The sequence below is a fragment of the Chiloscyllium plagiosum genome, unplaced genomic scaffold (genome assembly GCF_037043375.1).
Source record: "Chiloscyllium plagiosum isolate Xiang-an unplaced genomic scaffold, Cpla_swu_hap1 HiC_scaffold_5, whole genome shotgun sequence".
In the NCBI taxonomy this organism is placed as follows: domain Eukaryota; kingdom Metazoa; phylum Chordata; class Chondrichthyes; order Orectolobiformes; family Hemiscylliidae; genus Chiloscyllium; species Chiloscyllium plagiosum.
In genome coordinates, this window is record NW_028270143.1 from 47,809,781 (window position 1) to 47,831,363 (window position 21,583).

Below are 21,583 nucleotides of genomic sequence, written 5' to 3' on the forward strand. Positions count from 1 at the left end.
AGGATAGACCAGATCTAAAAGTTGAGGTTCTAAATTGGAGAAAGGCCAATTTTGACGGTATTAGGCCAGAACTTTCAAAAGCTGATTGGAGGCAGATGTTCACAGGTAAAGGGACAGTTGGAAAATGGGAAGCCTTCAGAAATGCGATAACAAGAATCCGGAGAAATTATATTCCTGTCAGGGTGAAAGGGAAGGCTGGTAGGTATAGGGAATGCTGGATGACTAAAGAAATTGAGGGTTTGGTTAAGAAAAAGAAGGAAGCATATGTCAGGTGCAGACAGGATAGATCGAGTGAATCCTTAGAAGAGTATAAAGAAAGTAGGAGTATACTTAAGAGGGAAATCAGGAGGGCAAAACGGGGACATGAGATAGCTTTGGCAAATAGAATTAAGGAGAATCCAAAGGGGTTTTACAAATATATTAAGGACAAAAGGGTAACTAGGGAGAGAATAGGGCCCCTCAAAGATCAGCAAGGCGGCCTTTGTGTGGAGCCACAGAAAATGGGGGAGATACTAAATGAATATTTTACACCAGTATTTACTGTGGAAAAGAATATGGAAGATATAGACTAAAGGGAAATAGATGGTGACATCTTGCAAAATGTCCAGATTACAGAGGAGGAAAAGCTGGATGTCTTGAAACGCACAAAGATGGATAAATCCCCAGGACCTGATCAGATGTACCGGAGAACTCTGTGGGAAGCTAGAGAAGTGATTGCTCGGCCTCTTGCTGAGATATTTGTATCATTGACAGTCATAGGTGAGGTGCCGGAAGACTAGAGGTTGGCAAACGTGGTGCCACTGTTTACGAAGGGTGGTAAGGACAAGCCAGGGAACTATAAACCAGTGAGCCTGACCTCGGTGGTGGGCAAGTTGTTGGAGGGAATCCTGAGAGACAGGATGTACATGTATTTGGAAAAGCAAGGACTGATTTGGGATAGTCAATATGACGTTTCGGGCATGAGCCCTTCTTCAGGAATGAGGAAAGTGTGCCAAGCAGGCTAAGATAAAAGGTAGGGAGGAGGGACCTGGGGGAGAGCCATATTGACCTGTGAGAAATTTTGTCTCACAAACTTGATTGAGTTTTTTGATGAAGTAACAAAGAAGACTGATGAGGGCAAAGCAGTAGATGTGATTTATATGGACTTCAGTAAGGCATTCGACAAGGTTCCTCATGAGAGACTGATTAGCAAGGTTAGATCTCATGGATTACAGGGTGAACTAGCCATTTGGATACAGAACTGGCTCAAAGGTAGAAGACAGAGGATGGTGGTGGAGGATTGTTTTTCAGACTGGATGCCTGTGACAAGTGGAGTGCCACAAGGATCAGTGCAGAGTCCTATGCTTTTTGTCATTTACATAAATGATTTGGATGCGAGCATAAGAGGTACAGTTAGTAAGTTTGCAGATGACACCAAAATTGGAGGTGTAGTGGACAGCGAAGAGGGTTACCTCAGATTACAACAGAGCCTTAACCAGATGGGCCAATGGGCTGAGAAGTGGCAGTTGGAGTTTAATTCAGATAAATGTGAGGTGCTGCATTTTGGGAAAGCAAATCTTAGCAGGACTTATACACTTAATGGTAAGGTCCTAGGGAGTGTTGCTGAACAAAGAGACCTTGGAGTGCAAGTTCATAGCTCCTTGAAAGTAGAGTCTCAGGTAGATAGGATAGTGAAGAAGGCGTTTGGTATGCTTTCCTTTATTGGTCAGAGTATTGGTAACAGGAGTTGGGAGGTCAAGTAGCGGCTGTATAGGACATTGGTTAGGCCACTGTTGGAATATTGCGTGCAATTCTGGTCTCCTTCCTATTGGAAAGATGTTGTGAAACTTGAAAGGGTTCAGAAAAGATTTACAAGGATGTTGCCAGGGTTGGAGGATCTGAGTTACAGGGAGAGGCTGAACAGGCTGGGGCTGTTTTCCCTGGAGCGTCGGAGGCTGAGGGGTGACCTTATAGAGGTTTACAAAATTGTGAGGGGTATGGATAGGATAAATAGGCAAAGTCTTTTCCCTGGGGTTGGGGAGTCCAGAACTAGAGGGCATAGGTTTAGGGTGAGAGGGGAAAAATACAAAAGAGACCTAAGGGGCAACGTTTTCACGCAGAGGGTGGTACATGTATGGAATGAGCTGCCAGAGGATGTGGTGGAGGCTGGTACAACTGCAACATTTAAGAGGCATTTGGATGGGTATATGAATAGGAAGTGTTTGGAGGGATGTGGGCCGGGTGCTGGCAGGTGGGACTAGATTGGGTTGGGATACCTGATCGTCATGGATGGGTTGGACCGAAGGGTCTGTTTCCATGCTGTACATCTTCACGACTCTAAATACAGACAGATAGGCCTCTCGCCACCTGCTGGGGACTTGGCTAACCTGCTACCTGAAGGGGTAGAAGTTCACACTGCAGTTTATCTTGATGGTGAGGATGTGACATTTTTTCACCTCTCGCCCAATTAAGCTCACCGCCTGTCATTATTCATTCCAGACTGTAAAGATCTAGCTATAGTTTGTTGGTAGTAATGCCTGCAATGTGATCAGCCTGCCTCAGATGTCTCAACTCTGAATGATATTACTACACATGGAACCTAGGCACAACTTCTATGATGTAAAACATGCTGATTTTAATGGCTTAGCCTAATGTGAATAATCACAACTCATCGTGAGAGTGGATACAAAGCCTGATTGTTCCAACACATATTGTTTTAGGACATGCATGAGCACAAAAATATTTTTAAAAATATTTTTGGATTGCTTCCAATGCCCCCTTTAATGGTTCTCTCTTACAACACAATATGGGAACTGTTGGGGAGTTGGAGATTGAGATTTGTGAATGTCCTGGCTCATAGAGAATGTCTAGAAACATTAGGATGCAGGTAGCTTCAGTCTTATTGAGTGTTACTGTTGCCAATGATATAAATGGAATGGAAAGTGGAGAAAATTGCCAAAAATATATTTTATCTACTTGGTTAGCATTTACTACATGCACCTCAGCTGAGGATTTTGGATAATTACAACTATCCTCTTTTCAAATGTTATTTTGTGATCAGATTTAAATAAAAGAACGTTGAGGAACAAACCAAGATGCCTGACAAGACTTTTCAAACCTCTTCTGAAATAATGTATTGCAATATATTTTCTTTATCTTCCTTTAACCATTCCAATTCTCAAACTTAGTAATAGGCCCATGGGATTCTGTGTTATAAGGAAATAACTTTTACAGAATGCCTTAATCTGTCTCTCAACTATGCTCCAAAATACATTATGCGTAATAAATACTTTGAATTGCAGTCACTGTCGTGAGGATGAACAGCAAGAACCCACAAAACCAACAATGAAATCAAAAGAAAGAAAGAAGGACTTAGTTGTGTAGTAACTGCAACAATCTCAGGATGTCCAAGATACTTTATAGTAAACAAAGTACTTTTGAAATGCAATCACTTCGGTAAGGTTTCACAAAACCAGTGGAAGAAAACATCAATTGATCCAGTATTAGTAATATTGATTGAAGGATAAATATTTTCCGGAATTCTCCTACTCTTTTTCAAATATTACCATGGGATCTTTTATCTCCACCTCAGTTTAATGCCTCAGTTGAGTCTTGGTACATCTGATAATAATGCATCCTTCAGGAATGCATTGTAGTGTCAACTTAATTTATGTTGTCCAACTTATGGAGTGGACTTGAATATTCAGACACAGAGGGGTGAGTACTCCATACGACCTAAGACATCGGAACATACATTAGGCCATTCGACCAATCAAGTCTGGTCTGCCATTCAATCTTGGCTGATAGGTTTTTCAACCCAATTTTCCCTCTTTCTCCCCATAACCCTTGATTCCCTTGGCAATCAAGAATCTATCTATCTCTGTTTTAAATATACTCAATGACCTGGTCTCCACAGCCTTTTGTCACAATGAATTCCACAGATTTGCCATTCTCTGGCGAAAGAAATTTCTCCTTATCTTGGGTTCTAAAGGGTCTTCCCTTTACTCTCAGACTGTGCCCTCAGGTCTTCATCTCTCCTGCTAATGGAAACATCTTCCCAACATCCACTCTGTCCAGGCTGTTCAGTATTCTGTAACTTTCATTCAGATCCCCCCTCGTCCTTCTAAACTCCATTGAGTATAGACCCAGAGTCCTCAAACTTTCATACATGTTAAGCCTTTTATTCCTGAGATCATTCATGTGAATCTCTTCTGGACCCACTCCAGGGTCAAAAAATCCTTCCTGAGGTATGGGGCCCAAAATTGCTCGCAATACTCCAAATGTGGTCTGACCAGAGCCTTATAAAGCCTCAGAAGTATATCCCTGCTTTTATGTTCTACTCCCCTCGAGATGAATGACAACATTGTATTTGCCTTCCTAATTATCAACTCCAACCTACAAGTTTACTTTAACAGAAACCTGAACTCGGATTCCCAAGTCCCTTTGCACTTCATGTTTCTGTATTTTCTCCCTATTTAGAAAATAGTCCATGCTCTATTCTTCCTATTAAAGTGCATGACCTCACATTTTCCCAAATTGTATTCCATCTGCCACTTTTTTGCTCACTCTCCTAACCTGTCTTAATCCTTCTGCAGCCTCTTGTCTCCTCAATATTATCTGTCCCGCCACCTATCTTTATATCAGCTGCAAACTTAGCCAGAATTCCCTCAGTTCCTTCATCCATATCATTAATGTATAAAACAAAAAGTTGTGGAACTCCACTACGCACCAGCTTCCATCCTGAGCAGAACCCTTTTATCCCCACTCTCTGCTTTCTGCCAGACATTCAAGCTTCTATCCATGCTAGCACTTGCCTCTAACACCATGGGCCCTTGTCTTAATCAGCAGCCTCCTGTCCAGCACATTATCAAAGGCCTTCATGAAGTCGAGATAGACAACATCCATTGGCTCTCCTTGGTCTAAACTGCTCATTAACTTCTCAAAGAATTCTAACAGATTTGCCAGGCATGACCTCCTCTTGATGAAACCGTGCTGGCTTTGCCTATTTTACCTTGCAATTCCAAGTATTCAGAAATCTCATCCTTCACAATGGACTCCAAAATCTTATCAACGACTGAGGTCAGGCTAATCAGCCTATAATTTCCCATCTTTTGCCTTTCTCCCTTAAAACATAGAACAATACAGCACAGAACAGTCCCTTCGGCCCACGATGTTGTGCCGAACATTTGTCCTAGCTTAAGCACCCATCCATGTACCTATCCAATTGCCGCTTAAAGGTCACCAAAGATTCTGACTCTACCACTCCCACAGGCAGCGCATTCCATGCCCCCACCACTCTCTGGGTAAAGAACCCACCCCTGACATCTCCCCTATACCTTCCACCCTTCACCTTAAATTTATGTCCCCTTGTAATACTCTGTTGTACCCGGGGAAAAAGTTTCTGACTGTCTACTCTATCTATTCCTCTGATCTTCTTATAAACCTCTATCAAGTCACCCCTCATCCTTCGCCGTTCCAACGAGAAAAGGCCTAGCACACTCAACCTATCCTCGTACGACCTGTTCTCCATTCCAGGCAACATCCTGGTAAATCTTCTCTGCACTCTCTCCAAACTTCCACATCTTTCCTAAAGTGAGGTGACCAGAACTGCACACAGTACTCCAAATGTGGCCTAACCAAAGTCCTGTACAGTTGCAACATCACTTCACGACTCTTGAATTCAATCCCTCTGCTAATGAACGCTAATACACCATAGGCCTTCTTACAAGCTCTATCCACCTGAGTGGAAACTTTCAAAGATCTATGAACATAGACCCCAAGATCCCTCTGTTCCTCCACCTCACTAAGAACCCTACCGTTAACCCTGTATTCCGCATTCTTATTTGTCTTTCCAAAATGAACAACCTCACACTTGGCAGGGTTGAACTCCATCTGCCACTCCTCAGCCCAGCTCTGCATCATATCTAAGTCCCTTTGCAGCCGACAACAGCCCTCCTCACTATCCACAACTCCACCAATCTTTGTATCATCTGCAAATTTACTGACCCACCCTTCGACTCCCTCATCCAAGTCATTAATAAAAATTACAAACAGCAGAGGACCCAGAACTGATCCCTGCGGAACTCCACTTGTGACTGGGCTCCAGGCTGAATATTTACCATCTACCACCACTCTCTGACTTTGACCGGTTAGCCAGTTTTCTATCCAACTGGCCAAATTTCCCTCTATCCCATGCCTCCTGACTTTCTGCATAAGCCTACCATGAGGAACCTTATCAAATGCCTTACTAAAATCCATGTATACTATATCCACTGCTCTACCCTCATCCACATGCTTGGTCACCTCCTCAAAGAATTCAATAAGACTTGTAAGGCAAGACCTACCCTTCACAAATCCGTGCTGGCTGTCCCTAATCAAGCAGTGTCTTTCCAGATACTCATAAATCCTATCCCTCAGTACCCTTTCCATTACTTTGCCTACCACCGAAGTAAGACTAACTGGCCTGTAATTCCTGGGGTTATCCCTATTCCCTTTTTTGAACAGGGGCACAACATTCGCCACTCTCCAGTCCCCTGGTACCACCCCCGTTGACAGTGAAGACTAAAAGATCATTGCCAACGGTACTGTAATTTCCTCTCTTGCTTCCCACATAATCCTAGGATATATCCCATCAGGCCCGGGGGACTTGTCTATCCTCAAGTTGTTCAAAATGTCCAACACATCTTCCTTCCTAACAAGTATCTCCTCTAGCTTACCAGTCCGTTTCACACTCTCCTCTTCAACAATACAGTCCCTCTCGTTTGTAAATACTGAAGAAAAGTACTCATTCAAGACCTCTCCTATCTCTTCCGACTCAATACACAGTCTCCCACTACTGTCCTTGATCGGACCTACCCTCGTTCTCGTCATTCTCATGTTTCTCACATACGCATAAAATGCCTTTGGGTTATCCTTGATCCTATCCGCCAAAGATTTTTCATGCCCTCTCTTAGCTCTCCTAATCCCTTTCTTCAGGTCCCTTCTGGCTATCCTGTATCCCTCCACTGCTCTGTCTGAACCCTGTTTCCTCAACCTTATGTAAGCCTCCTTCTTCCTCTTTACAAGACATTCAACCTACCTCGTCAACCAAGGTTCCCTTACACGACCATTTCTTTCCTGCCTGACAGGTACATACATATCAAGGACACGTCGTATCTGTTCCTTGAAAAGGTTCCACATTTCCACGACATCCTTCCCTGACAGCCTATGCTCCCAACGTATGCTCCTCAGATCCTGTCTTGCAGCATCGTAATTACCCTTCCCCCAATTGTAAAACCTACCCTGTTGCACGCACCTATCTCTCTCCATAACCAAGGTGAAAGTCACAGAATTGTGGTCACCATTACCAAAATGTTCACCCACTAACAAGCCCATCACTTGTCCCTGTTCATTACCGAGTACCAAATCCAATATGGCCTCCCCTCTGGTCGGACAATCTACATACTGAGTTAGAAAAGCTTCCTGGACACACTGCGCAAACACAGTGTGTTACCCCCCTTCTTAAACAGGGGGGTAACATTAGTGATTTTCCGGTCCTTTGAGACCCTCTCTGACTCCAGTGATACCTGAAAGTTAACTGCTAGTGCCTCTACTATCTCTTCAGCTACTTCCCTCAGAACTCTGGGTTGTAGCTCATCCAGTCCAGGCAATTTATCCACTTTCAGACCTTCCAATTTTTCTAGCAACTTCTCCTTGGTGATGGCCAGCATATTTATCTCTGCTCCCCCAACTCTCTTGAATGTTTGGGATATTACTCATGTCTTTCACCGTGAAGACTGACGCAAAGTATTTATTCAGTTCCTCTGCCATTTCTCTGTTCCCCGTTACTACTTCCCCAGCATCACTTTCCAAAGGCCCAATGTCGACTTTTGCCTCTCTTTGCCCTTTATATATTGAAAGAAACTCTTGCAATCTTTCCTAATGTTACCAGCCAGCTTACCCTCATATTTAATCTTCTTCCTCCTTATTTCTTTCTTCGCTGACCTATGTTGGTCTTTGTAGGCTTCCCAATCCTCTGGCTTCTCACTGCCCTTCACCACATTATATGCTTCCATATACTCCTATCACTGATCCAAGGCTGTCAATTTATAAACTAGTTAATTTGATAATAATAGTTTTGAGAAAAATCTTTGTCAAGATGTTATGTGAGTTCCTTTTTGCCTTTGAGACATTTAGTGTCTACCTGAATAAATAGAATAGGCAAATGGCATTTCATTCGTAACTAAGACAAAGTTATGCCCTTTGATTTTAGCTCTTTCCTAGTTTTGGAGCTTTTCTTCTCTTGTCAAAAATTCTATCAACGTTTGCACAATTTTCAAACTTGTCTCTTTGTAAGCCTGCATTTCCCAGGCTTCTTCTTTCCCGATCTCTATTCCTCAGTCTCCCTTTCTCCTATTCTCCAGTGTCTTGAAACCTTCCATTATCCTATATTCCGCAGTCCATTCCCAATGCCCCGATAACCTCAGAGAAAATCACTTCCTCTTTTTCTAAGTTTCTCCCAGCTCTGTCTCTTCCCAGTGCCAACACTTCCCAGTCTCCTCACTTCCCTTCTCGAGCAGCTGTATTTCCCAGTTACCCCTATCCCTAACTCCACTTTTCACCCACCCTCTTCTCCTTACCCCATTCCTCAATATTTCTCTCTACTTTAGCCCCTAGTACTTTTTGTATTGTTCCTTGTATTGGCTTGTGGACCACCAGGGGGATAAGGGCTGTTGTAAACCAAGGACTGGGAAAGGAGTTTCTGACTTTTAAAAATGAGTTCTTGCATTTGTTAGAAGCTGTTGCATCTAATCAGTTACTGAAAGATTAATTAATAAATATGTTAAATGCCCTGGGTCTGCAGTTAAATAAAAGAAAACTGAAAAAACTTGGAAACAATAAGATGCTAGAGATCAGAAGGATTTGGGAAGCAAAAGGAAGACCCCACTGAATCCTCTTATACTGTGCTATTGAACTGTTTCCTGCAGCACCTTTTTCTCAATACATAACATCCATGTTTGTTTGGCTGTATTGGGATTTAAGAAGGAGTCAGAGTTTCAGCTTGTGGTGTTAAATGTTAATTTTATAGAATGTGGGCATCTTTGGTTAGGCCAGCAGTTATTGATCATTCCAAATTGCCCAAATGGTCCTGTAGTCACATGTTGATCAAACTGAGTAAGAGTTGGATGGATTTTTACAACATCACCAATAGGCTAACCCTTTTAATTCCAGTGGCATTCACATTCCCATCTCCACAGCAGTAACCTGAGTTTCTGGATTGCTAATCCAGGGATATGTGCACCATGCCACTGCCTGCCCCATTTGTTTATAACTCATAGTTTTGTTTGTCCATGTTAAAAATTGATTTCTTGGTAATAAATAATATTTTCTTGTTGAATACAAAAACCTGGTCGGTTTTTTTCTGTAATCCTGGGTTCATCAGATAAAAACTGGGGAGTTTGAGTATTTTTAAATCTTTTGTGATAATCTGGGAATGATGGGGCTTGAGTATCAGCACATTTCCCCAAGTGGATCATGGTATTTCATGACACTGGCATTCCAAAGCTGCCTTATTTGGTCAAGGGTGGAATCTGAACATGTCGAAGGGACACGTCTCATATTTGTCTAAATGATTCTGTTTAACCTTGGATTGTTTCAGTCTGTGTCCAGCCCTCTGCCTGTATGATATATATCATCATCCCCATCAGGAGGTGCCAGGGATTAATGTCTGCATTGAGAACCTGCTGCAGCATGTAGAGGAATAAGGTGTAAATGGAGTAATGGGTCCAGCTGGCACTATTCCCCATATCTTCTAACATCCCTATTCATTCCCTGGCCTCTGTATCCAAAGGTGTTGGTGTGAATGAGTTGATCAGTGATATTTGGGACAGGGAGGAGCATGTCAAATGGATAGTCAGGGATTCGGGACTCATCAGGCTAGTGTCCTGTACAGTGCATGGGTCTATGTGTAATGATGTCTCCCTTTTCACTGCTGGGTCTTGCAGCCTCATTTTCAGGTTGAGCTGCCTAATCTGCCCACTCTGTGTGTGGTCACTGTTGCTTTATTTTCCCATTGTGTACTTTCAATTTCCAACATGGTGGAAGGAGAAGTGTTCTTCAGCCAGTAGCTTCCAGGCTCCATCTCTGTGTATTGGTGAAGTTTGCAAAATACATGTTCCTTTACTGATTGCTCATAATCTTCGACCTCCCCATCCAATCCTTCTACATGAGGTTCTGTCTGTGACCTTTCTCCCAAACCCCTCCCTGAGGGCCTGGCATATGAAGTGACCATTTCAGGTATGATCATACATTGTTCCTGCCCCTTGAAGTTAAGATGCTCCTTATCATTGATGAATCCTTCTCCTGGATGACCTATTTCCCAGCCATGCTTCACCATCTCCCACCCTTACCATTGTCTCCATGCACAAGTGTTATCCCCCTTTCCCCCAGCTCCCAGTCCAATGACTAGGTTGCATGTCTCCTCGCAGCAGTAACTCCCATTGTTCCCCCTTGTCCCCTGCACCACCTTTGCTTCTGTTGGTGGACTTGATGGACTGACCATGGATTGGCTATATTGAGGGACCTGAGCAGACAGTCCTGACGAGAAGTGCTCAGGCCTGTGACTGATGTCGGCACATCTCCCTGACAATGTTGGGCCTGCTCCTTTGATTTCCCACAATGGAGCCACAGAACTGACTGAGCCCACTCCCCAGACTGCAGAGGCAGAGAGCCCCTGCCCAACAGCAACCTGACTGGGTGCCTGACTATGGCCACTCCACTGGACAGATATGGGAGGCTGCCCTTGACCTCCTGTGTCAGGGCCCCTTTCATGGACTTTGGTGCAGATTACTCTTGTGAGACTTAGAGGCATAGCTGCTGCTTACTGCACACGCTGTATGCTTCCCTTTAAGCTCTGGCACATGATACAGGTGCAAGAGTGACATAACACACTGCTGTACAGCAAGATATACAGCCCCATGAGTGAGGATTGCTGAACAGCATGAGAAGCTGCCTGGTTGAGTGACTGTACAAAGCAGGGCAGGGAAGGTGTGAGCATGTAGGCAGGTGCTCAGTCAGTGTGCGCTAAGAGAGGAATGGAGAAGCCCCAAGATAGAGTTTGGTTTAATCATGACATGGGTCCCTGTCGATGTTCTCTGTAAGCAGTATTGCTGCATGGTCATTGGGAGGATCACTGAGCAATGATCATTGATCACTGTGCCAATGTATTGGTTTCCGCATATGGAAACCAGTGCCATGTACAGATCTCAGAGGTCTACACAGCATAAAACTCCTTTAATAGCAACTTTGATGCCTGACCATGCATGCAAAGTGCCCTTACAGCAGCCTTTAAGTGCTAATTGCACCTTACAATGCACGTCTGGGATTGCTGAGTGGTCTGCAATTAGATCAGAGAGGTGCCATGATGGCAGTGAACAGTTTGCAGGTGTTAGATGCCAATGTTTATGGGCAAGAGATACGTGTAGCTGTTGCCCATGGATCATGCCTTGAGATACTGTTTGATGCTGAATAACAGAGAGGTTGGTTGCAGCCAGGAGGGAGCTGAGGTCATTAGGTACCACATGGACTTCCATGTTGTGATTTCTTGATGTCTAACTTGTTAGGTACATTTAGTAAGAAAGGAAGTGGAATTTTATTGAGGATAGTTGCAGTGTTAATAAGGCTGTGGTTCTGTTCGCCGAGCTGGAAGTTTTTGTTGCAAACGTTTCGTTCCCTGTCTAGGTGACATCCTCAGTGCTTGGGAACCTCCTGTGAAGCGATTCTGTGGTGTTTCCTCCGGCATTTATAGTGGCCTGTCCCTGCCGCTTCTGGTTGTCAGTTTCAGCTGTCCGCTGTAGTGGCCGGTATATTGGGTCCAGGTCTATGTGTTTGTTGATGGAGTTTGTGGATGAGTGCCAAGCTTCTAGGAATTCCCTGGCTGTTCTTTGTTTCGCTTGCCCTATAATGGTAGTGTTGTCCCAGTCAAATTCATGTTGCTTGTCGTCTGCGTGTGTGGCTACTAGGGATAGCTGGTCGTGTCGTTTCGTGGCTAGTTGATGTTCGTGGATGCGGATCGTTAGCTGTCTTCCTGTTTGTCCTATATAGTGTTTTGTGCAGTCCTTGCACGGGATTTTGTACACTACGTTAGTTTTGCTCATGCTGGGTATCGGGTCCTTAGTTTTGGTGAGTTGTTGTCTGAGCATGGCTGTTGGTTTGTGTGCTGTTATAAGTCCTAGTGGTCGCAGTAGTCTGGCTGTCATTTCAGAGATGTTCTTGACGTATGGTAGTGTGGCTAGTCCTTTGGGTTGCGGCATGTCCTCGTTCTGTTGTCTCTCCCTTAGGCATCTGTTGATGAAATTGCGAGGATAACCGTTTTTTGCGAATACCTTGTATAGGTGTTCCTCTTCCTCTTTTTGCAGTTCTGGTGTGCTGCAGTGTGTTGTGGCCCTTTTGAACAGTGTCTTGATGCAACTTCGTTTGTGTGTATTGGAATGGTTGCTTTCATAGTTCAGGACTTGGTCTGTGTGTGTGGCTTTCCTGTGTACCTTAGTGGTGAATTCTCCGTTTGGTGATCTCTGTACCCTCACGTCTAGGAATGGGAGTTGGTTGTCCTTTTCTTCCTCTCTCATGAATCGGATTCCTGTGAGTGTGGAGTTGATGATCCGGTGTGTATTCTCTATTTCCGTGTTTTTAATGATTACAAAGGTGTCATCAACGTATCTGACCCAGAGTTTGGGTTGAATTTGTGGTAAGACTGTTTGTTCTAACCTTTGCATTACTGCTTCTGCTATGAGTCCCGAGATCGGTGAGCCCATGAGTGTTCCGTTGATTTGTTCGTATATCTGGTTGTTGAATGTGAAGTGTGTTGTGAGGCATAAGTCCAGTATTTTAAGTATGCCGTCTTTGTTGATGGAGGGAGTTTGACCCACCCCACAGCTCACCAATAGGATAAACAATACACTGAGGAACCTACAAAAAAACGGACAGATAACCAGGTCGGACCTACAAAGAATGAAACCTGAAAGCAACAACATCCACAGATTCTATGGACTACCTAAAGTGCACAAACCAGACACCCCACTCAGACCCATAGTATCACTACCAGGGACACCATCACACAAACTGGCGAAAGAACTACAGCAGAAACTGAAACACCTGATCAGCGGATCCAGACACTCTATACAATCAACACAGGAATTCTTGGACATCATCAGAAATATACGCATAGACAAGGAAGAAACCATGGTCTCATTCGACGTAACGGCACTGTTCACATCTATTGACAAAGCCCTAGCCAGAGAAACAATAGCCAACCTGCTGAACAGACACAACAGACAACAGGACGTTGAACCCATCAATAAAGACGGCATACTTAAAATACTGGACTTGTGCCTCATAACACACTTCACATTCAACAACCAGATATACGAACAAATCAACGGAACACCCATGGGCTCACCGATCTCGGGACTCATAGCAGAAGCAGTAATGCAAAGGTTAGAACAAACAGTCTTACCACAAATTCAACCCAAACTCTGGGTCAGATACGTTTGTTGACACCTTTGTAATCATTAAAAACACGGAAATAGAGAAAACACACCGGATCATCAACGCCACACTCACAGGAATCCGATTCACGAGAGAGGAAGAAAAGGACAACCAACTCCCATTCCTAGACGTGAGGGTACAGAGATCACCAAACGGAGAATTCACCACTAAGGTACACAGGAAAGCCACACACACAGACCAAGTCCTGAACTATGAAAGCAACCACTCCAATACACACAAACGAAGTTGCATTAAGACACTGTTCAAAAGGGCCACAACACACTGCAGCACACCAGAACTGCAAAAAGTGGAAGAGGAACACCTATACAAGGTATTCGCAAAAAACGGATATCCTCGCAATTTCATCAAAAGATGCCTAAGGGAGAGACAACAGAACAAGGACATGCCGCAACCCAAAGGACTAGCCACACTACCATACGTCAAGAACATCTCTGAAATGACAGCCAGACTACTGCGACCACTAGGACTTATAACAGCACACAAACCAACAGCCACTCTCAGACAACAACTCACCAAAACTAAGGACCCGATACCCAGCATGAGCAAAACTAACGTAGTGTACAAAATCCCGTGCAAGGACTGCACAAAACACTATATAGGACAAACAGGAAGACAGCTAACGATCCGCATCCACGAACATCAACTAGCCACGAAACGACACGACCAGCTATCCCTAATAGCCACACACGCAGACGACAAGCAACATGAATTTGACTGGGACAACACTACCATTATAGGGCAAGCGAAACAAAGAACAGCCAGGGAATTCCTAGAAGCTTGGCACTCATCCACAAACTCCATCAACAAACACATAGACCTGGACCCAATATACCAGCCACTACAGCTGCCAGCTGAAACTGACAATGGAGGAAACACCACAGAAGCGATTCACAGGAGGCTCCCAAGCACTGAGGATGTCACCTAGACAGGGGACGAAACATTTGCAACAAAAACTTCCAGCTCGGCGAACAGAACCACAGCAACGAGCACCCGAGCTACAAATCTTCTCACAAACTTTGTTAATAAGGCATTTAACAAGCTATAACCCCTCTTAATTGACAACTGATTGTGGCCTAGCAAGAAGCTCACCTCACTGCTCAGCAAAAGCATAAGAGATGTAATGGGATATTCCCAAAATTGAGAAAGGCCTCGCTGGAGTTCTCATCTGATTCTGCCACAAAGCTTGTTGTAACCCATTACACTTACATCCCGATAGGCTACTTCCCTTAGCACCATGCATCCTGTTGCAAGAAAGGTAAATACTTTAGCTGCAGTTACTTTATATTTATGAGTTTCTTCTGTTAAAAATGTTACTTTTACATGTGAATTTTCTGCAGGTGGGGCAAATACAATATGGCAGCTAGAGCCAGTTTTGAAACATTTTTGGATTGTTTTCAGTGCTTAAGATTTCCTTGTTGTTAATTATTCTCAATGTGATCTATGTTATATTGTCGGTGTGTTCACCATTCCCTGAATTTTAATGTGAATAATGATTTGGGAAGAAAAGAATGCTTCTACTGGAAGCCGATCTTTAAATGGTGAAGAATTCTATTCTGCGATCCAAGTATAAATTGTTTTATTTTAATTTCCACCTACATACCTGTAACTGGAGAAACAATTGTAGATCAAGGGTTAGTTATCTGCAAAACTTTAACATTTTAACGTTTACCCTATTGAATAAATATGGTGCCAATTATCCAGTTCATAAACTGGATGGTTTATTGTTCCAACAATGGCAGCACACCAACCATCAAACTGGTAAGAAGTTGTTATTAACACGTTTTCAATATGGCTGCAAGATCTTTAATACTCTGTTTTTATAGATAAATGTTCTTTGTCTAATTAGAATTTCAGTAGAAGGAGCTTTGGACCACATCCAATATTACAGTATTTTACATCTGGATTCCAAACTAAATTAAACAAACAAAGAGAGTGGTTAAGTTAAAGATGATTTTTTTTTGTTCAAAGAAAGTTTAACCAGGAATATTCAATGTGTGCCTGTCATTTCCTGTGACTACACTAGCATGCTTTCATGTTTTATGCACAGAATTGGAGTGATTTTTGTGTGCTCCAGGCATTAAATTCTGTCATTGAGCTCTTTCTGATTTATTGGTGTGGCATTGCATGTTCTGTAAGATTTAAGAACCTGCAGGAATTTAAAATGGCAACTGCGACAAATAAATCATTGTGCCAAAAAAAAAACAATTTTCAAATCCTAGCATGTCAAAGAGGACAACCACTAGACAAAGGCTTTCTAGCTTTGTAGATGCAGAAGTTGATACAGTGGTGCTGCTGAAGGGATGCCATCGTTTGAACCGAAAGAATGAGGGTCCCGAGGAGAATTCAGTGGTGAGTGGAAAAGGAGGCTAGGCAGATTGTGCCAATTCTACCATTTCATCCACTCATCCTCAGAAACATTTTAATAATTGTCAGGTCAGTTACACCTTCCATGAATGGCTATGGTAAATATATCACCTGGTTGCATTGTCTTCCTCTCATAGCAGACTACCATCAATGCTTATGTTGCAGTTGGAGCCTGTTATGTCTCCAAACATTAATCTCCAGTATTATTGAAACATGCAACACAGGAACTAAATGAATTAGTTAATTTTATTCACCTCAGTCATTTCCTGTGAAGATTTCAAAGTATATGACAGGCTGGCTTTCATGTAATGATCATGCAATGCAGGTGAAATTCCAATTGAATGTTACTCATCGATGGATTTTACTAGAAAATAGATAGATTAATCTCCAACAAGAGATTAGCGTTCATTAAAAAAAACTATGAGCACATTTTCCACTACAATCAAGCTGAGTAGAATTGAATTTACCAGGAAAAACAAGATAAAAGGTTCGTTCAAAAAGATCCAATTGTTCTGTTCACAACTAATTACAGTATTCAGGTAAAGTTAAGTCAGTTTAAGATATATCCTATGGACTATTACAAGCCGAAGATCTGGTTTTCTAGAAAATTCAGTCTTCTATTTGTAAGATTAATAAGCTGCTCAAATAATTACCATAAAACATGTATGAAATGTTTAATTACTGAAAAATGTTCATTTCATTTGAAACAAAAGGAAGACGGTAACTAATTATCGAATCACAGTCAGAGGCCATCATTGTCTCCAGTCAGTGCTGTTTTCCTGGCTAACATTTTCCTTAATTAACACCAATAAAATAATATTTGGGCACACACTCATTGTTATTTGTACGGCATTGCTTTGCTGCTGTGATTGCCTATATTGCATCAGTGATTCTGCCTGAAGAATATAACATTGGACTGTGGTAGGCTTTGATATGTCCTGAGGTCATGAAAAGTACTCTATAAATAAATGCAAGCTTTACTCTTCACAAGTAATCCTGACTAATCTCAAGCACTGGTATGTTTCCTGCACCTTTAATATTCTGCTTTTAAAATAATTTGTAGACTGAGATTCTGTGCTCTGCACTCAGCTGCTTTTGATTTTCCATTCATTCCAGACAATGGTCACAGTGCCACAGACTGGTGAGCAGGTAAGCAAAAGCCAGTAAGAATGGTGGGTTTCCCTTACTTAAAAAAAACGAACCTGGAAAGGAATCCGATGGGTTCGTACAACAAGTGACCATTTTTCATGTCATCATTAAAAGTAATTTTCTTTCTCTAAAATTCTGGAGTTTTACTCATTGAACTTAAATTTCACCATCTGCCATAGTAGGATTGAAATCCACATTTCCCAGATCCTGGTCATGGATCTCTGGATTACTAGGCTAGTGACACTACCATCCGCCCACCCCCTGCCGCTCTCAGCAGCGTTGCTTTTATTTTCCAGCAGCATTATTTTTTGATTCCAGCCAATGCTTAATATCGACCAGGGGATCACAGCTTTATATAAACCCAGATTTAACCATTTTCTGTAAACATGAGGTTTTCTTTACTGGAGCACAGTAAGCAATATTATGCGATAAATATTTCAGATATATCTTCAATGGCAGATATTCTGGAAAGCAGTATTAATGACAATGTCTAGTCTTTGTAACTGGGGATCCAATGAAACTGTCACTGTAATGACAGCAGGTGATTAGGAGAACAATTGCAGACATTCATTTAAACCAAGCAACCACGCTGGAAGGGAAATGTTCATGACCTGGGGAGAAACCAACTTTTGTGATGTACATCAGTTGCACCTGAAGTCCTAATTCTATTGAACCATTTTTACTTTGCTCACTCAGAGGGCAGACTTTACTCGGGATCAGGTGCTTCAGCCAGACCTGGAATGAATGCTGCAGGGGAAATTCCCGGACATAGGTTAGTTGGGATAGTCAAGCAAGGAGGGGTTTGGCCGCCTTAGTGGAGTGAAGGGGTTCAAAGGCCAAGTGGGGAGGAAGCAAGGACACATCCTATCTTCCAGGAGGATAGGCAGAGGACATCCCTGAAGGTAACATCTTCCCTTCCTTTGTGCCCTTCTGAATTTTTATAAGAGGATCTGAATACTCTTGCCTGCCTGTCCACACTGACAATATTATGTCATAAATTGGGTAATATTAGGGTAAATTGAGTTTTTAACAAGTAGACTTGACTCATACTTATTGACTTACTTTTGTGTGAAGGCTGCTATGTTTGGTGCCTGCCTAAACCCCTGTATTATGGGCCTGAACACAGGTTGGAAGGTGGAGGATTGGTGTCTTCCAAATGCTGTACGGGGTCCTCCCCCAACAAAACCATACTTATCAGGGATACATTATACTCATCCCATAGTTTCTCAATTTAAAAGAAAGGAAAATGGACTGGCCTTGCTGATCCCATGACCGAGTTTCTGAGGGGTGGGGAGAAGCTGGTTACAGGTAGGGAGAGGTGGTGGAATAATTCTCCACCTTTTCTCATTTCTAAGTTGAACACAACAAAATGTATGTTTATGAAGAAGTGCTTTAACCCTTTTGGGTGCTGTGATTTTAAGGAGCAGACACAAAAAGGGTTTCTTGTACATTTACATCAAAAAGGATAAATGTCCTTTTTTGCTAGATCAAAAATGTAAATACAGCAAACATTCACTCCCAAAATATATACACATACAAAAAGAAAAGATGATTTCTAGAGATGTTACATGCACTTAGATTACTAAGACAATAACAGGAAACTGGTTCCTTCTTCATACTGTAATCCTTAAGATGGTATTTGAAAATGTTGCCTAAAGAATTCTGTCTTAGCTCCTTGAAGGTAAATTGTGTTTGGCAGTTACTAGCTTTTCATTAAAGGTTGTGATTGAACATCTGTGGTGAAGAGATTCACTGTCTGAAATGTCAGTCTGTTCAAGGTAAGAATCATCTCTTTTCCTGAATGATCTCTCACTATATTAGAAGAATGAGAGGACCTCTCATAGAAACATACACAATTCTGATGAGACTGGATAGGCTAGATATGGGAAGAATGTTCCCGATGTTTGGGAATTCCAGAACTAGTGGTCACAGTCTAAGAATAAGGGGTAAGCCATTCAGGACTGAGATGAGGAAGAATTTCTTCATTCAGAGTTGTGAACCTGTGAAATTCTCTACTGCAGGAGGCTGTTGGATCCAGTGCATAAGATATAGTCAAGAGGGAGCTGGATGGGGCCCTTGTGGCTAAAGGGTTCAAGGGATATCGGGAGAGGATACTGAAATTGCATGATCAGCAATGATTGTATTGAATAGTGATGCAGGCTGAAGGGCCGAATGGCCTTCTCCTGCACTTATTTTCTATATATTTCTATGTTTCCATCTGAGGCATTGATCCCAGACTGCAACGTTATGTAAATCTTGTGGGTTAATAAGGTAATGACTAACTCTTGATCCAATTTCAGTCATGTGTTGACAGTATTGATGTATTCCATTGTCCACACAAATTGAAGCTGATGTAATTGACATGCAGTGGGTCCTGGCTGTTATCTCATTGACATTCCAGTCATGATCACCTCACTGAATTACTTCATTTGAAATTCTCTTCTCCAGGGAGTTGGAAACTCTATCAGCCATTTAAATAAAAGCATAAAACTGTCGATATTGTAAATCTGAAAGAAACTCCGAGAATGCTACAGACACTCAGCACGTCTAGCAGCTGCTGTGAGGAGAGATACAGAGTTAATGTTTTCCGTCCGATATGATGATTCTTCAGAACCAATGTTGAAGGCATGAAGCTTCAGATTAGATTAGATTAGATTCCCCACAGTGTGGAACCAGGCTATTTGGTCCAACAAATCCACACCGATCCTTCATACAGTAACCCACCCAGACCTATTTCCCTCTGACTAATGCACCAAACACTATGGATAATTTAGCATGGCCAATTCATCTAACCTGCACATTTTTGGACTGTGGGAGGAAACCGGAGCACCAGGAGGAAACCCACACACACACATGGGGAGAATGTGCAAACTCCTCACAAATAGTCGCCCGAGCTGAAATCGAACCTGGGTCCCTGGCGCTGTGAGGCTTTTGATATTTTAGGTTTTTTCCATAAATGGTGAGTGGTAGTCAATTGGCAGTGCAAAGGTTATTTGCAATAAGCAACTTCACCTGGAAAAGTGAAAAATTCACCAGGTATATCCATTCCACAAAAAAAGGGCAAATTCCACCAGGCCAATCACCATCCTATTAATGTATACTTAACGATTAGCAAACAGATTGAAGGTATCTTACAAATAACCAGCTCATCAATGCTTAGTTTGTTTTCCACCAAGGCCACTCGGCTTTTAATCATAGACCAAAAAGCTGAAATCCGCAAGTGAGGCATGAGTGACTGCCACCATTTGACCAAAGGTGTATCTAGTCTTGCCTTGTACAAGGGAAGATGGTTGTGATTGTTGAGGTCAATCATCTCAGCCCAGAACATTGCTACAGGTGTTCTTCAAGAAAAGTTCTAGGCCTAACAATCTACCGCTGCTTCTCCAAAAACTGTCCCTCCATCTGAGTTAGAGGAGAAGTGGTGATTGCGCAGCGTTCAGTTCCACTTACATCTAAGATATTGGAGCAATCTGTGCTCACACATAGATAGTCAGAAGTCACATCCTACCGAGTTGTAGTCCAACAGATCTATTTGAAATCACAAGTTTTCAGAGCACTGCTCCTTCATCAGGTAGAGGAGTCAAACGCTCGTGATTTCAAGTATGCCTGTTGGACTATAACCTGGTATCGCTTGTCTTCTGACTTTGTTCACCCCAGTCCAACACCAGCACTTTCACATCACACACAGATAGAATTAGCAACATTGGGCAGATAACTGGTAAATTGGTCCAGTATAACGAAACATTGGCATCTAATTTTTTTTAATTCACTTATTTTTTCCAATCAACCTGTTCAGAAATATAATTACACACCTCCGAAGCAGGTAAGACTTAAACCTGGACCTCCCTATCCGGAGGTAGGGACACTACCGTGGTGCCATAAGAACACCTTAAACATTGGCATTTATTTTTAAATTACAGCATGATGGCCAAATTCTGGATGAGACCTCAATTTGTTACGACCAGAGATAAAGAGCCCCAATTGCAAATCACTTAGCTCTTGGGTGAGAAGGGATGAACTGGTTCTCCTTCTTTATTCACCCAAGCCCTTGGTTGCTCCCAACAACATTCTACTTAAAAATGGATCCCTTCCCTTGTGGATACCTTTCTCCCAGACCCAGGTGAAGTTTTGTTTTTAAAAACAACCGATTTAGTCAGACTATCTTTAGTTAACAAGGAATGATCTGATTAATTACTAAATATACAGATAATTATTAATGCGATACACTTTAGAAATTAAAGGTGGATTAAAAAGATAAAGGTCAACAAAAGTATACAGCTCAGTTTCTGAATTGTTCACAAAGAGCAGATAGTCGAATATTGTAGCCATTGAAGAGAGAGTTACTGGTAGTGTTGATGTTAGTAATTGAAAAGTTAACTTCAAGTTTTTTCGTGTTGTGCTTTATTTGCTTCCGGCAGAATGCCACTACCAAACACAGTTAAAAATCACACAACACCATTTGATAGTCCAACAGGTTTGTTTGGAAGCATTAGCATTTTGAGTGCTGCTCCTTCATCAGGTAGCTGTGGAGCAGGACCATGAGACA